At 44.5% G+C, this 16283-nt stretch overlaps 1 long non-coding RNA gene across 3 annotated transcripts in view; it reads right to left on the bottom strand.

Annotated features, from left to right (window-relative positions):
• Positions 1 to 3670: 3670 nt before the first annotated feature.
• LOC114484594 (uncharacterized) overlaps positions 3671 to 16283 on the bottom strand; it is a 92014-nt gene continuing 79401 nt past the window's right edge. Inside the window, exons 3-4 of one of the 3 annotated variants that reach the window (XR_008616243.1) lie at positions 12828 to 12931; positions 3671 to 4801 (exon numbers count right to left, since the gene is read on the bottom strand). This is a non-coding gene — a long non-coding RNA (uncharacterized lncRNA). Of the gene's footprint in view, positions 4802 to 9477; positions 9753 to 11938; positions 12231 to 12827; positions 12932 to 16283 lie in introns of those variants that run through there. The other 2 variants (XR_008616244.1, XR_008616242.1) reach the window with 2 other exon arrangements.

Genomic DNA, 16283 nt, shown 5'->3' with positions numbered 1-16283 from the left:
GTTTTGCAAGATGAAAAGTTCTAGGCATGGTGGCGAAGGCTCCACGAGAAAGTGAATAGATCTGATGCCTCAGAAACGTGCACTTGAAATGGTGATAATGGTAAAGGGTATGTGACCTGTGTTTTATTTCACTTAAAATAAATTCTTAAAATAGTGTCTTTTTCAATGAGATTCCATTTCGACTCCCGTTCATCACAAATGTCAGAGGCCCAGACACAGTCCCCTACCTTAGGGGCCATCACGGTACCCTCACATGGCACGTGGGAGACCATTCTTAGGGGGGGCTAGTCTGTGCTCACCTGACCTCTGTCCAGGGGGACCCAGGCTGTGGTGACCCCCACAGATTAGACATATGATATGCTATGATATTAATATGACACCACCAAGGGTTGTCACTCACCAGAACACAGAGCAGCAACCCACTCAAACATGCCTGACCTCATATGAATGTGACAAGATTGAGAGAAGAAAAGGAACCACAGGTTAATCAGGGCAACACCCTTAATGCAGAGGTTGGAAATCTCAAAGGGGAAAAGACACACTGCAGGCAAAGAGCACATAGGGGTTTCCCCATACATGTGACCCTGACGCATGCAGGTGTGGTGAGACCCATACAGTCCCCACACCCTATAGCTGGGGTCGCACATCCACACTCACCACGGTGACCACACCTCCCCAGACCCCCCCACACCTGGGTCACATGTCCACAGTCCCAGGGTGAACCGCCCTCCCCAGACTCCCCCACCTGGGGTCACACGTGCAGTCTTCAGGGTGATCTCACCTTCCCAGACCACCCCACCTGGGGCCACAGGTCCACACTCACCAGGTGACCCCACCTTCCCAGACCCTGAACCTGGAGTCACACGTCCCCTTGGTCAGGACACCATGGCTCTGCTGGTGGGTCCCCTAATGTGGAAACAAGCTGGGTTCCTGGGACCTCCTGCGATGCCAATGTAAGTGTAAGGTGGGTCTCCTCTCCCCACACTTGTCCCAGAGAAGTCCTCTTCTCACTTTGGTTCTGTGGGATTTTAACTGTTTTTAAAGCTTTCATGCTAGAGTTGAACACACGACCTTGGTGCTGGCAGGCTCAGTCCTTTCTCGTCTCACTTACATGTTGAGAAAACTCACAGGACAGCAGGGCTGAAAGCCGAGGGGGAGGCAGCTCTGGACTCTGCTGAGTAGGGACGGTAGACTGGAAGGAAAGCTCAGAAGCAGCCTCACCTGTTGCCCATCGGCCTTTTGCCTGATCTGCGTGCCCTGCAATCAATTCACCAGCTAAACCTGCCTCCCTACGCACCATGCACGTGCTGGTAAATTGGAATTATTGCCAGATAGCCCTCCTGAGGGTTCTGCACGAGCCCCAGGGAAGGTGAACCTTGCAGGAATAAAGACTAAGGCCCCGACCATAGCACTGACACTTGGGAGGGCCAGGTAACCACACTCAGAAGGGAGGCTGTTACCTAGACAAGCCCACCTCAGCTCCAGACCCCAGACATCTAAGCACTGACCTTCAGTTGCAGGCACAGAGCTTCCCAGTACTGAGGCCAGGCCGGGTCTTTACCCAGGTCCCCATAGTCCTAGCATACACAGGACATGGTCAGGTCTAAATCTTCTTATTATAGACAACACATGGTCAGCTCTAAACATAATCAGTAGACAGGACATGCAGAGGTCTAAATCTACCATGTAGACAGAACTTGATCATGTTTCAACTAGCTTAGGGCTGATCTCATAGGAGGTACAGGTCACACACATGGGTCTGGAAGCTGAACAAAATCTTTGTCATTAAACATTTCAACAGGCAAAACAGAAATGTTACCAATTTCTCGGGCCACCTGATGGTCAGGATGCACGGGTGAGCCAGGAACTTCTTGTAGGGCAGCCCAGTCTCCTTCAAGGACAGACAAGAAGTGGCCTGATTCCAGCATCCCAGGCTTCCAGAAGGAGGCGGCCACACTGGAAGCCCAGGCAGGACAGTCCTGGATGGTCCGGGAGGGGAAATCCGGTCTGTCCATTCTGCTGGCCGATTCCGGGCGGGGCGCTCAGGGCCGCTAAGAGCCCTGCACTCAGGTCCTGCTTCCCTGCAGCGTGCGCGTGCGTGCCTGTGCGTGTGCATGTAGAGGGGGCGGTGGCTGACAGCTCCTATGGCTCCCGGTCAGGCGACCTCATGTCCTGGGGCTGACACCCAGCACGGGCACCGCGCCTTCGAGGGGAGGCACGGGGAGAAGTAGGGGCACAGAAGCCTTTGGAGAGGAGAACCCACTGCAGAACTCCTTGCACACTGGCTCATCTCCACCCGGGGACCCGCCTGCCCATCGTGGGCCCCATGCCACCCTCCACCCCCGAGGGCAGGGCGCCTGCTCTTTCAACAGCACAGGGTCTCACATGAAGGAGACCCAGTCGGGTCTGTCACCCCCCGACTCCTGATGCTGAGTTTGGGGAGAATGAACCCCCTTGACTGGGCGATGGGACCCTGTGAGGAAAGAGGTGGCGGCCCCATCCAAGTCGGGGCCTGGCTGAGAGATGGGAACACAGGAGCCACGTTCAGGGCCTGGAAGCCAGGCCAACAGGAGGGGCACCCCAGGCCCTGGCTGGGCTGTCCAACTGTGACATTGTAGCTTATAGGGGACCTGGGGCAGGTGACTGAATGTAATGGGGGCCTGAGCTGGACCCTGAATGGGCCTTAAAGGAGGTGTGAAGGATGTTACTGAGACAGTGACAGTCATTGGAAGACAGACTCTGTGTCAGGACACCCTGCTGCATCCATTTAAATCCCCGAGATCTGTGACCTTCACGTGGCTATGCAGGATTGTTTGAGCAGGTGTGTGCGGACATATCTGGGGCACAATTCAGACTGCCATCAACTTGCAAGTGGTTCCAGCAAACACACAGGTGTGCGCACAGGCCGGAACAGCACACACACCAACATACGCACGTGCACAGCACAAATATATTCACACGCTAGCGTATGAACACACATGCATGCATGTACCCATGCACACACTAACGTGTGCAAATGCATGTACCTATGCACATGCACGGCACATGTATGCAAACAGGCACATGCACACGCATAGCACACACACAAAGGGAACAAAGTGAATCCGTAAAGCATTAATTCCTGAACACAAGTGAAGCTGACATGTATTTTCCCTTTTTCTTAGCTTTGATGTTTTTCACAATAAAAAGTTTAAGAAAAAAGTTAATGGCAAATGACTTTTGATTCATAGGACTTTCTGACGTTATTCCACCAATATTATAAGACATGAAAAATGAATGTAGATATTACATGTGTCCATTAACGGATGAATGGAGAAGCAAAACATGGTCCATCCATACAAGGGAATGTTATTCAGCCTAAAAAGGAAGGCAATTCTGACACAGGCTGCAGCAGGGATGAACCTTGAGGGCTTTATGCTCAGTGATGTAAGCCAGACACAAAAAACAAATAGTGCTTGATCCACTCATACAAGGCCCCTAGAGCAGTCAGAAGCATAGAGACAGAAAGCAGGATGGTCGGTGCAGGGGCTCAGGGAGGGAGAATGGGGAGTGAGTGTTTAATGGGGACTGTTTCAGTTTTGCAAGATGAAAAAGTTCTGGAGGAGGATGGCGGTCAGGGTTGCACAACACTGCGAATTACTTTATGACCCTGAAATGTGCACTTAAAAATGGTTAAGATAGTAAATTTTATGTTATGTGTATTTGACCACAATTTTTAAAACTTTTTAAAAAACAACAGGAAATAGTCCATGAATACCACAAGATGCACAACTTCACTAACAACCAAGGGATTGAAACCATAAGAAAAATACAGCGCATACACCTACCAGAATGGCAGACATGAAAGACATAGTATCAAATATCAGCAGGCTGTGGGGCAATGGAAAGCCTGGTACGCAGCGGGGGGACGCAACCACTTCTGAAACAATCGGGCCTCAGAGAGCGAAGGCCGTGCACACAGCCCCGCAGGGCTCCTTCCAGCTGAACACAAACCCATCGGCCCTGCACCAGGACACACGGTCATGGACTCTGCAGCCACAGTAGCCAAACCTGAAAGAACCTGAAGGCCATCACAAGCGGATGCAGAAATGAACCATGCACGCTCCTATGAAGGAATATGCCACAGCAATGGCGTACTTTTTGTTTAAAGTTAGTAAAACTATAAATATTATTTTAAAAAAACTATATTCACAAGATGAAAGAATCTCATGGACACAATGCTGAGCCATCAAGAGCAATAAAGCAGCATGCACATAAACCCACTTACAGATTTTGGAACTAGGCAAAGCTGGGCTGCATTATTTAGGGATGCGTGCCTGTGCGTAAACTATGAGGACAAGTCACTGACACAAAATCAGGAGAACAGCTACCTCACGGTGGGGAGGGGCTGTGACGAGGGAAGGGCACTCCTGCGTGTCTCATCATGTTCTGTTTCTTGATCTTTACGATTATTCTTTACATGTATATAACCTAATCCTTAATATGTACTTACAGCTCATCATTTTTGTTTATTAAAAAGGGGGTCTCCCCAACAAAGTAGAAGGAGACCTGCTTCTTCAGGGAAGAAAAGGAATAGTTTCTACCAGTGAAATCTCGATACCATGGCTGCTTCAACCATCAAGGCTGACAGCAACTCCCGTGAGAGGGGCACCGGGGCCACGATGCTCAGGAGGTGGCTCTGGGGCCTCAGTCCTGGGTCACTGCCTCTGAGGAGTCCACGGCACCTGGTCAAAGTTCTCAGTCATTCCGTGCACGACGCTTTTGCCTTGGTTGCTCCGGCACAGCTCGGACAGCACCATCGCTGGGAGAGAAAGAAGAAACGTGCAGAAGATGGAACCGGGCTTCAAGCTGACCCACCCTCCTTCTACGGAGACGATGCCACAGTCCCTAAAATTAACGCATACGCCCTTTTTGGCCAACGGCATCTTTGGCGAAGTTCAGCCGCTTTTCATGTGCTTTAATGGCGAGTCCAATCTACCTCTTGAAATCCCTTTCCTGCAATTCTGCTTTGCTTACAAGTCCTTTTCGATGACTTACCTCGAGACATTTTTCGACGATAGGTATCATTTACAGTTCTCCAGGTTTGTGAATTGCAGTGCCCCTGAGCTCCATTTTTTAACTTGTTCTTTTGGGAACTGGCCACAAAACAGCAGGACGGCTTCATGCCCTATTCTGCTTCCGGGGGCAAGCTGAGCCTTTGGTCAGTTCCTCTTCATGATTGGAAATTAGAGTGGCACGTGCCTGTCCAAACACCTCGGGCTTGTCTCTCATGGGTTCCTTCCCTTCCACTTCATCCTTTGGACAAATTCCAAACTGTGCAAAACAGGATGCTGAGGTGCTGACTTCCCCAAGTGGGGAGATTGTTAGGAAGGAGTCTGGAGGGGGGAACCCGAACACCAGGAGATGAGGAGATAACGTGCCTTTTCCAAACTCTTCCCGATCAGATGGTGTACCATCTTCTAGGAGTCCCAAGCATGTTCTAGCTGTAAGAAGGGTCCCCTGCACCTGGAGATTTGGGACCCATAGAATGCGGAGCAGGCAGTCATACTCTAAAGGGGCTGCATTTACTGACCCATCCTCACCAAGCCTCTCAACCTCACGAGTGTCCAGCCTTAGGTCCCATCCAGCTGTGGGTCTAGATGTGGTCAGTCCAGGTTGCATCACAGCCCATGAATGAATTCTGTAAGCATTTCTCTCTGTCTCACTGTCTTTTTTTTTTTGTAATATATTTGTATAATGGGGTGTAGCTGATTTTCAATGCTGTGCTACTTGCTGGTGTACATCCACTAGATTCACTTACAGAGAGACATCAATAAATTCTTTTTCAGGTTCTTAATAGTCTGGGTTTTTAAATAATTTTATTTTTTTATTTTTGGCTGTGTTGGGTCTTTGCTGCTGCACGTGGGCTTTCTCTAGTTGCGGCGAGCAGGGGCTACTCTTCGTTGTGGTGCGCGTGTTTCTCATTGCGGTGGCTTCTCTTGCTGCAGAGCACGTGCTCTAGGCGTGTGGGCTTCAGTAGCGGTGGCACGCAGGCTCAGTAGTTGTGGCTCGCGAGCTCTAGAGCGCAGGCTCAGTATTTGTGGCGCAGGGGTAAGTTGCTCCACGGCATGGGGGAATCTTCCTGGACCAGGGCTCGAACCCATGTTCTCTGCATTGGCTGGCGGTTTCTTAACAACTGCGCCAACAGGGAAGCCCTAAATGTGTGACTATGTTTCTGTTTTGTAATTTAGTTCACGTGTAGCCATTTTTAGATTCCACCTATAAGTGATATCTTATGATAAGTCTCTTTTTCTGTCTGACTTATGTCACTTAGAATGGTTGTACCTAAGTCCACCCGAGTTGCTGCAACTGGCCTTATTTCATTGATTTCATGGCTGAGTAACATTCCATTGTACATACATACCACATATTCTTTATCCAGTTTTTTCTTCCAAGGACATTTAGGTTGTATCCAAGTCGAGGCTCTTGTAAACAGAGCAGCACTAAATGTTGGGGTGCCTGAGTCCTGTCGACTTTTGGTTTTCCCAAGACATTCGCCCATGAGTGGAAGTGCCGTATGCTCTGTAGCTCTGCTTTATAGATTTTTTAGGAAACACAGTACACTTCTCCAGAGTGGCCGTTGGCAATTTGCATTCTCACCATCAGCGTAACAGGGCTCCCTTTTCTCCATGCCCTGTGCTGCATTTCTGGTTTTTACACTTTGTGAGGATGGCCCTTCTGACGGATGCAAAGTGATACTTTTTGCAGTATTGATTTGCATCGCCCGCCTGTTTGGTTGGCCAAAAAGGGCGTATGCGTTTTTCCTGAATATATTCAGGAAAAACGCATACGCCCTTTTTGGCCAACTGCATTGTTGGCAAAGTTCAGCCGCTTTTCATGTGCTTTAAGGGCGAGTCCAATCTACCTCTTGAAATCCCTTTCCTGCAATTCTGCCTTGCTTACAAGTCCAAAATGTCTTAAATGTTTGGAAACACCAACATCTTCATCATTATCATCATCATTGCCACTGAGATTTACTGAGAATTCACAAGTATTACATCAGTTAATTTTCATAACAACTCGGGAGAAATAGAATTATACCCATTTCACAGATTAGAAAACTGAGATTTTAGAAGTTCAGTATCTCACCGAAAGTCACACAGATAGTAAGTGGTGAAGCCAGGAGTCAAACCCAGGTATTTTGTTTGACTCTGGCGCCTGCCAATATGCTATGCTGTCCTAGTTTCTACATTGTGCTGTTAACCAAAAGGGATGGACATAGAGTTCATAAATACACTGGAATGCTAAACAACCAGAAAGAATCCTATATTTGAAAAAACACTTACTAGTTCGTAAATTTTCATAATACCTTAAAGAAAAGAGAAATTTCTAGAGTACTTACCGCCAGACATTGCGGTAAGCTGCTATATATACAATTATTTCTTTTAATCCTCATGTTGACTGAGGACATAATTCGTTCTGCTATTCTCTCCATTTTAAAAATATGGAAACTGAGTCAGAGATTTAAGAACCTTGGCCAAGATCACACAGCTAGTAAATGGCGGAGCCAGCAAGCATTTGAACTTAGCTTTCCTTTCTTCGAATTTATTCTCCAGGTTAGACTCCACAGCCTATCCTTTAATCACCTAGCCTCTCTCTCCCTCCATCACACTTGCCTGAACAGACTCAGATTCCCACCAGCTCCAAGTCTGCACCCAGCAGTTTAACTCTGCCAGATTCACACAACTGGGCAAACTGGCTTTACTTTACACTTCACCATCCCACACCCCAGATGGGCTGTCATTACAAGCCAGCAACCCAGTGCTTGTTTGCAAATAAGATTATTGTCCTTGTCTCCAAGAGAACCATTTCTTCTCTCGAACCTTCTGCCCTTCCTAGTGGCTTCCTCACATCCTCCACCTACTTTACCTTCTACTTGGTTGAGAAAATAGGACCTTCGCACCACCTGATTTACAAACTTACCTGCACTTGGGCCATTGTCCCTTCTTCCCTTCCTTTGGCAACTGAGCAAACAGCTTCCTTTCCTATCAAGGGCAATCCTTCATGTGTTTTCTGGATCTCATCCCTTCTCAAGGATCCCATCCCTTCTCAAGGAATTTGCTCCTTAGTTTTCCCTTATTTCATCTTCAATTTTCCCTTTGCTCATTTCCTTAAAAAAACCAGAATCTTCCATCTTTTAACATCTCAGAATATTCTAGCCAAGGCCAAGTTAGGGTGAATGATGGGACCGCTTTTTATTGGAATCAGCTAGTGTCAGGGTTAGTCCGCTAGGCTCAGACCAGACTTACCCACATCTGTTACAGCCTGACCACACGAAAGGACCCCCTTGGCTCCCGGAGCACTGTCCCTGTTTGTCATCCAAGAGAAAAGGAACGGCATGTGCATCACCTCTTCTAGAAACCAGGTGCTCTGGCTGGATATGATGTGTTCTTGCTGAGGTAGGGTGTCCTGGTGTGGGAAACACCATGGTGATGCAGTGATCTCTTATAAGAGGTTTATATTCTAAAACACTTGGAATAATTCTGGGGGCTCCAGCCTCACAAAGCTGACCCCACTAGAGGCCAATTGTCACATAGATATTCATGAGATAGGTGAGAGACAGGATAAAGACTGTTGTCCAGGTAACAATGGGAGAGTGTGAGAACTGACCATGCGCTTGGGCTTTGGCTGTACACTCTCAGTAATCCAGCACATAACGACTATCGTCCTTCAACCTTTCATTGATTGCTGGGCAATAAACTAAACGTACTGTCTGGACAGTCACTTCCCTGGAGAGGGTTTATTTCAGTAAATTGTGTAGATCTTGAGGCTCCAAGCCTCTTCAAAAGTTCCAGGAATCTCTGCCAATCTCTCTGCCCTCCCACTTACCATTACAGATGGTGAAGTTCCTAGACCCAGAAATCTGTTACCCTAGTTTCATCTGACACGTTGCCAATCTGACTGCCCATGGATAGACTGATATGAAGGAGACAAAGGAAGAGTTTCAGAAAACTGAGATTGATCACAGAGTCAAATATGCCAGACCATCGATCTTAGCAAGAGAGAGAGTGGTCTATCTTATAGACGCTGCAGTCCAAGGGATTTGAGAAACCTAATTCTTACAGAGTACTAGCTGTCTTCCCAAGACCCTCCCAGGAATAGCCCAATTCTCCATTCCCTTGATCATACAGGAAAGTCTAGTAGGATGAACTCCAACAGGAAGGCAGAGACGCAGAAAAGGAGAGAGAGAGAGTAGGGGGAAGAAGCTCTCCTAGACATAGAGCTCGGCTGACCCTGAATGAGATGATAGGAAACAATGAGAAAGGAAGGAAATAATTCACCTGCCCTTTGAAACTGTTGTCCTCAAAGTGTGGTCCATACACCAGTGCCTGTCTTTGAACTATTTGTTAAGTGTATGTGGCAAGTACGGAAATAACGGTTTAGAAACTTCAAAAGCAATTTGACAGAGTAATTTTCTGTCCATTGAATGTTGGAACTTGTATTTTGTATGTCTTTATTTTTTTCTAGAAATTCATTTTTATCCTATTTTACAAAACTATAGATCTGGTAGAGATTGTGGGGGGGCAATTCTGTTTTGTTTCGGGTTTTTTTCAGAAATTATTTGAGAAGCACTGCTTTAGATTCATGTTTGTAGTTAACTCATGGTAAGAGCATCTTCCTTTTGGTGATAAACACACCACCACTTGCCCTCCTGTCCCGCCAGGCTTCACCTGAGAGCCATCGCATGCCTCAGGCCAGAAAAGGAGCAGAGTCTTTGGTGAAGGAGAGGATGAAGATAATAGAAGAAAAAGAAAAGAATGTTATTTATTAACTATTTATGATTTACATTCTACCTTATTTTCTTAAAGAACTGGAGAGACAACAAATGGGATACGTTTGGGAATAAACTACCTCCTGGGCAGGAAAAGGGATTTAGAGCCAGGAAGTGAGGTATCTCTTCCTTTAAGTTCAAAGAGAGGTATAAGAAGGTAAATGAGGAGACAGATGAGAAAACAGGAAGCAAGCATAACCGTTTGTATTCATTTGCTAGGGTTGCCATGACAATTACCAGAGACTTATGTTTCCATCATATTCAAAGTATTTCTACTCTCTGGACACCTCAGGGTAATTTCTGACATTATGACAAATATAAAAACCTGAATGGCTGAATCTGTGAGTGCAAAGTAGTTATATTATGGCATTATAAAGAATCTCTCAAAAGGATCCTTTCAGTCATATATTAGAGTTCATTTCTAGAACATGGAATTTCATTTTTACACCGGGGAATCTCAGGAATAGTTGCTCTACATGGTTCCAGGCTTTGCTTCAAGCACAATAAGAAACAACGCCTCTGGCATAACCATAAGAATACAAGAGTGAAGATGTACTGGTCTTGTTATAATTGTTAGCTGTAATGTCTGTAATTTGACCATGTATATTTTAAGTAATTTATTTAAACATATTATTTTTCTATTTAGTATCTAATATGAAGAGAATATAAATTTCAATTGGTCAAAAAATGACCAGTGAGGGTGAGTCAGGTACAGACTCTGTCTTCCTAGTCACTGTTGACTGTTTCCACTTTTGGAAACTCCTCCTCCACTGGCTTCCATGATACACATTCTCTTTGTTTTCTTCTGACCTCTCTGTTTACTCAAGTTTATTCTTCCTTTGATGGTTCCTCTTCCTCCAATCACTGCTTAAATATTATCTTTCCCTGGAGACTTTACCTGGTTCTCTCTTCATTCTACACATCCTCTCTGAGGATCCTACACATGGTTCTACCTACCACTGATGACTCCCAAATATTTCCTTTGAGCCAACATTGCTCTTCAGAACTTCAAAATCAAGTATGTTTCTTCCTGCTGGACATCTCTGCTTATATGACCCATAGGTACTCAAGCACAGCATGTCCAAAACTCATATTACCTGTCCCCCAACTACGTTCCTCCTTCTGCAACCCCATGCTCAGCAAGTGATATCTTTTTCCCACACAAAACTTTGGGATTCTCTGAGACTTTCTCTCTTCCTTGCCCCCAAATTAATTGTTCATTATGTCTATTGAAACTATAGTGTAAATATCTTTTAAATCTGTCTCTTATTCTCCATCTTCACTTTCAATGACTTGATTGATGACTCAATATTTCGGTAATATTCCAAAATCTTCTCCCTTTTTTGCGACTATTTGTGAATCTACTCCTTACATTATTATTATTATTATTTTTTTTTTTTGCGGTACGCGGGCCTCTCACTGTTGTGGCCTCTCCCGTTGCGGAGCACAGGCTCCGGACGCGCAGGCTCAGCGGCCATGGCTCACGGGCCCAGCCGCTCCGCGGCATGTGGGATCCTCCCGGACCGGGGCAGGAACCCGTGTCCCCTGCATTGGCAGGCGGACTCTCAACCGTTGCGCCACCAGGGAAGCCCTCCTTACTTTACTGTCAGAAGGACTTTCTTAATATGCAAATAATATCATGTCCTCTCACTGCTCAGAGTCCTTTAATAATACCTCCCCTTTATTCTCAGGGAACAGCCAAACTCCTTAGAACCCCCTACATAGCTCTTTCTGATCTTGATTTTTGCCCATTCATACCTGTTATGTCACGATAATGAACTGCATTTAATTTCCAAATCTTGCTCTGCTGTCTCACACCTCTTTGCCCCTGCATACACTGCTTTTTTCTCTGCAATGTCTTTCTTCCATTTGCTTTCCTAGCTGACTCCTACTGTCCTTGAAAGAGTGAGCTGAAGCATCAGCTCATCTGGGAAGACTGTCCCAGTCTGATTAGGTACTTCTCTATGTGTTGACATGCTATTCTGTTTATACGTCTATCATGCAATATAATATAGTGATATTAGTTTATCTTCTTGTCTGTGTCCTTCACTGGATCATGAAATTCCTAAAGTCACAGTCTGTCTTTTTTATTTTTATTTTTTAATAAACTTATTTATTTTTGGCTGCGTTGGGTCTTTGTTGCTGCACGCGGGCTTTCTTTAGTTGCGGCGAGCGGGGGCTACTCTTTGTTGTGGTGCACGTGCTTCTCATTGAAGTGGCTTCTCTTGTTGCGGAGCACAGGCTCTAGGCGTGTGGGCTTCAGAAGTTGTGGCATGCGGGCTCAGTAGTTGTGGCGCACAGGCTTATTTGCTCTGCGGCATGTGGGATCTTCCCGGACCAGGGCTGGAACCTGTGTTAACCACTACGCCACAAGGGAAGCCCCCAGACTCTGTCTTTTTAATCTCTGTATCTGCATGGCCTGGCATATAACATTTGCAAACAAACATTTATTAAATGGAAATCTATGTTAAAAACTTGCATCAAAGAAGAATTTCAGTGCACTGAATGATTCAAGTGTTACAGTTAATACTGAAGTTGAACATTGGTGGTGAGATCCACAATCAAACACTAGTTTTTCTCAGTGTCAAGTGACCAGAGATTTGAAAGGAAAAAGTAAGTTTTAAAATGGTCTACTGGAATTTGCTATAATGGTTGTAAATTCTCTAATGACATTACAGTAGAACCATTAATAACAAGATATTGTTCTGTTTTTCTAAGTTCTCAATATATTTTTACTTATATGAGAAACTTAACTATTTTTCAACACTCTGGATGTCACTTAAGCTTTCCACTTTGCATTCAGTTGAACTGCAGCTAGCTGGAGATTTAAAGAGGAAACACTCTTTCATCATTTATATAACAAGTGCTGCAGGTTCTACAATCTTTATGAGATTCATGTGAACCACTGATTTGTGACAACATCAGTTGACATTTTATAGATCATCAGAATCTTCCTCAAGGCAGAAATTTACAGTCTTGTTTCTAATAGCCAATAGTCACAGAAGTACACACGTACCTGCTAACATTTATATTCTCGAGCTTCACTGTACAACTTCATTGTACTATATTATCTTTGACAGTACTTCTTTCTCCTATTTTCAATCATTCTTGGTTATGAAGCTATAAAATTAAGAAAACATGAGTATTAGAATCTTCTTTTAACTTCTTCTTGACTGTGTTTTTTCAAAAGAGAAATGAAATGATTCAGCTAATATGGAGACTTTCTTAAACCCTCCATTTCTTTTTATTCTCAGTCTGCTTCTTTCCAAGGAAAAGAGATATTTTGTTCTTCAGTGTGGAGGAAAAAGAATCTTAACTCCTCTGGAATTCCATATTAGGAACTAGAATCCTATTGAGAGTATGGTCTATAGCATTTCCTTTTGTTTAAAAAATATGGAGGAGGGACTTCCCTGGAGGTCCAGGTCTTTGGACGTGGCACTTTCACTGCCAAGCCCCCGGTTTCAATCCCTGGTTGGGGAACTAAGACCCCACAAGCTGCGCAGCGTGGCCAAAAACAAACAAACAAACCAAATAAACAGGAGTTTTGTTGTTGTTGTTGTTGTTTTAATATGGGGGAAAGTTAGACAGGAATCCCCAGTATCCGAAGGTCAGGAGATACAATGATGTGGTAATGTGCATTCACAGTTCAGCACCACGGACAGTGGAACAGCACTCCACTGCCCACTCTCTGATTTTTAAAAATATTCTGCCTACATGTAATTACCCAAAATGAGTTGCACTAAATGTTCCTTTGGGATGGCAGAAGAAAAATATTGGAACTTCCATTTATAATTATTTTTATCTAAAAAAGTTTAAAGTTAAGCTTAATTAATATTAAGTATATGTAGAGATAGGAGTACACACGTATAATTTATAAATAAATACATATATATATTAGGGGTGCATGCTCAAAATACTTTTACTGATATGTACACAATCAAGTGAGTTTTGAGATTACTACTAGAGATGATGGGGCACCACTGAAAATTCTGGCCAGGGAAATGACATGATGAAAGGAGAATCTGGGGAAAAACAATCTAAAAGCAGTATAGGGGTTAGATTGGAAAGAGTAGATGTTGAAGTTAGAAAGACTAGTTAGGAGGCTATTGCAAGAATCTAAATATCAACTAGGGTGGTGACATGGGGGAAGCAGAAAGCCATACTTGCAAGAGATGTTGTAAAAGAAGAATCTTAAATATTAGGAATGAAAAAATGTCAAAGAATAAGTGGAAATTTTGAGCTAGGCTGGCTGGGAAGAAACAAGGGGAATCAGTTATGAGACGTGAACCACACTGTAATTGCCACTGACAAAAAGGTCCACTTAAATAATGCAGAATCTACAGTATTATCTTCTTGAACAGGAGAGTTAAGATCCTGAAAAAGCCCATAGTAGGAGATACATAGCTGAATAACTTAAAATCTTATAGGAAAAAAACAGAATTGTGGGGCAAGGATTGTACCCAACCTTGTGAAAGCTGTATGAATTTTTATGTTCAGAAAAATAAAATAATAAATACTGAGACCCCTCTGAGTAGTTCTGTATCCACAAAATAAGTAATAAATATTAGATAAGAAACAGCAATCAATTAAGGAAATAGCAATAAAATGTACATATATATGTAACTGGTAATTATAATTACTATAAATTATTTTCATTTGCCAGCTATAATATACTGGGAACTTTTCAGGTACTTCCTCTCCCATTTTCAGGACATGCCCTGAAATTTGTTTTTATTTTTTGTTGGACAAATGCATAATAAAAAATTTCTTTGTTGCTGTTGAGTCTTATCCTCCAAATTTCTTTCTGATTTTTGACTCGGATATGTTGCTCTCTGTTTCTTGGACCCCACTGTGACTCCAAAGATACAAAGTAATTGGGATGCTTAAGGTATAAAATCTTTGGGTAACATTCAAATCACCTTAACCTTGGCTCTGCCCATGATAAAGTAGGGCTAAACTACCTGACACCAGTGCACCTTAAACTTCTCCCACAGAACCTCTGCTAGCCTTTGTGCAACTAGAAAAAGTCCTCCCTTTGTGTACATGCAGCCCTGAAAGTCACTGTGTGCATTTCAGTCTCCATTCTCACCATTGGCCAGACACCAAGGTACAGTGCACCATTTCTGTTGTTTTAAGCCACTCGGTCTGTGATATTCTGTTAGAGCAGCCCTAGAAAACGAATTCAGGCACCATCACCTCTCTCTCATCTCACACCTATGGCCAGTTCACCAGAAGAAAATATGGGCTGGGTCAAAGACGAGTCAACAGGCTATGTTGAAGTGAGCTAAAGCAGACAGCTGCTGCCCTGTAGATCCACTCAGAGATGCCCTTGAAAGGCAGCAATTACACTGGGCAAAGCAATGGGCATTGTACACGGTGATCCCTCTGTATCGAGAGAGAAGTGGTCCAAGATAAGTATACATGCAGACTCCTGGGCAGTGGTGAATAATTTTGGCACATTTGTTATGGGCATCAGAGGGGTAGGTTTGGAAGGGGACAAGGAGGCCTAGGGAAGAAACATATGGATGAACCTAAGGAAGTGGACACAAAGTGTGTGGCTCTTTCCATTGCGCGGTAATGCCTATCAGAGAGCTTCTGCCACATACAGGGCATTAAACAGCCAGACAGATGGTATGGCTCATCCAGCTGATGTCAGCCAGCCTCTATCCTTGCCACCCCAGTGCTTGCAAAAGTGCTCCTGAACAAAGCAGCCAGCTGGCACAGATGGAGACTGTTATGGAATTTGCTCTAGCTGTTCCCTCTTCCTGGAACAGTCTTTTGCAGATGTCTCTGTCCTTCAAGTCCTGGACAAATCTTCCCTTCTCAGTGAGACACACCTGCAGAGGCAGAGTGATGTGTGAAGCTAGCGAAGTTTAAGTCGCCGGACACATCACTCACACAAGCCTCCGCGAGGGCTGGAAGTTGCTGGTAGTCGAGTGTGGAGAACGGGACACAGGTTTACAATTAGGAAGTATTTCTATGTAAACATTTCTGATAAATGGTTTAATCAGAAGATAGGGACCTATAACTCTGATGTGACTAATTTCTTATAATGTTTTCTCATTCCACAAATATTCACTTTGGGGACCAAGTTTTTACTTCCCAATTTTGCATTTATTTCTTAAGGAGGAAGCCCCCCCGAACTTTACAAGCTTTGGGTACCACAAAACCTGGCTGTCCCTGCCTCTTCCAACCACTCTGTTTTACTGCTTTACTGCCCTTTCCCCCATGGTGATCTCATTTACCCTGCTTTAATTTTTCTTTTCTTTTTCCCATAGCCCTCATCACCTTTGAACACACTATTTGATTTACTGCTTGTTGCTTATTGTTTGAGCCCCCTCATTAAAATGTAAGCTCCAAGGAGGCAGGGGGTCTTAGCGTTATTCCTGGACTCCATGTACCTAATGCAGTGCTTTACACGTAGCAGATACGCAACAAATATTAGTGGAGGAGAAGACAGAAAGGAGGGAGA

This window comes from Physeter macrocephalus, chromosome 20 (assembly GCF_002837175.3).
Source record: "Physeter macrocephalus isolate SW-GA chromosome 20, ASM283717v5, whole genome shotgun sequence".
NCBI lineage: Eukaryota > Metazoa > Chordata > Mammalia > Artiodactyla > Physeteridae > Physeter > Physeter macrocephalus.
The sequence above is the reverse complement of the archived record's forward strand: the minus strand, read 5'-3'. Positions and strand labels throughout refer to the sequence as shown.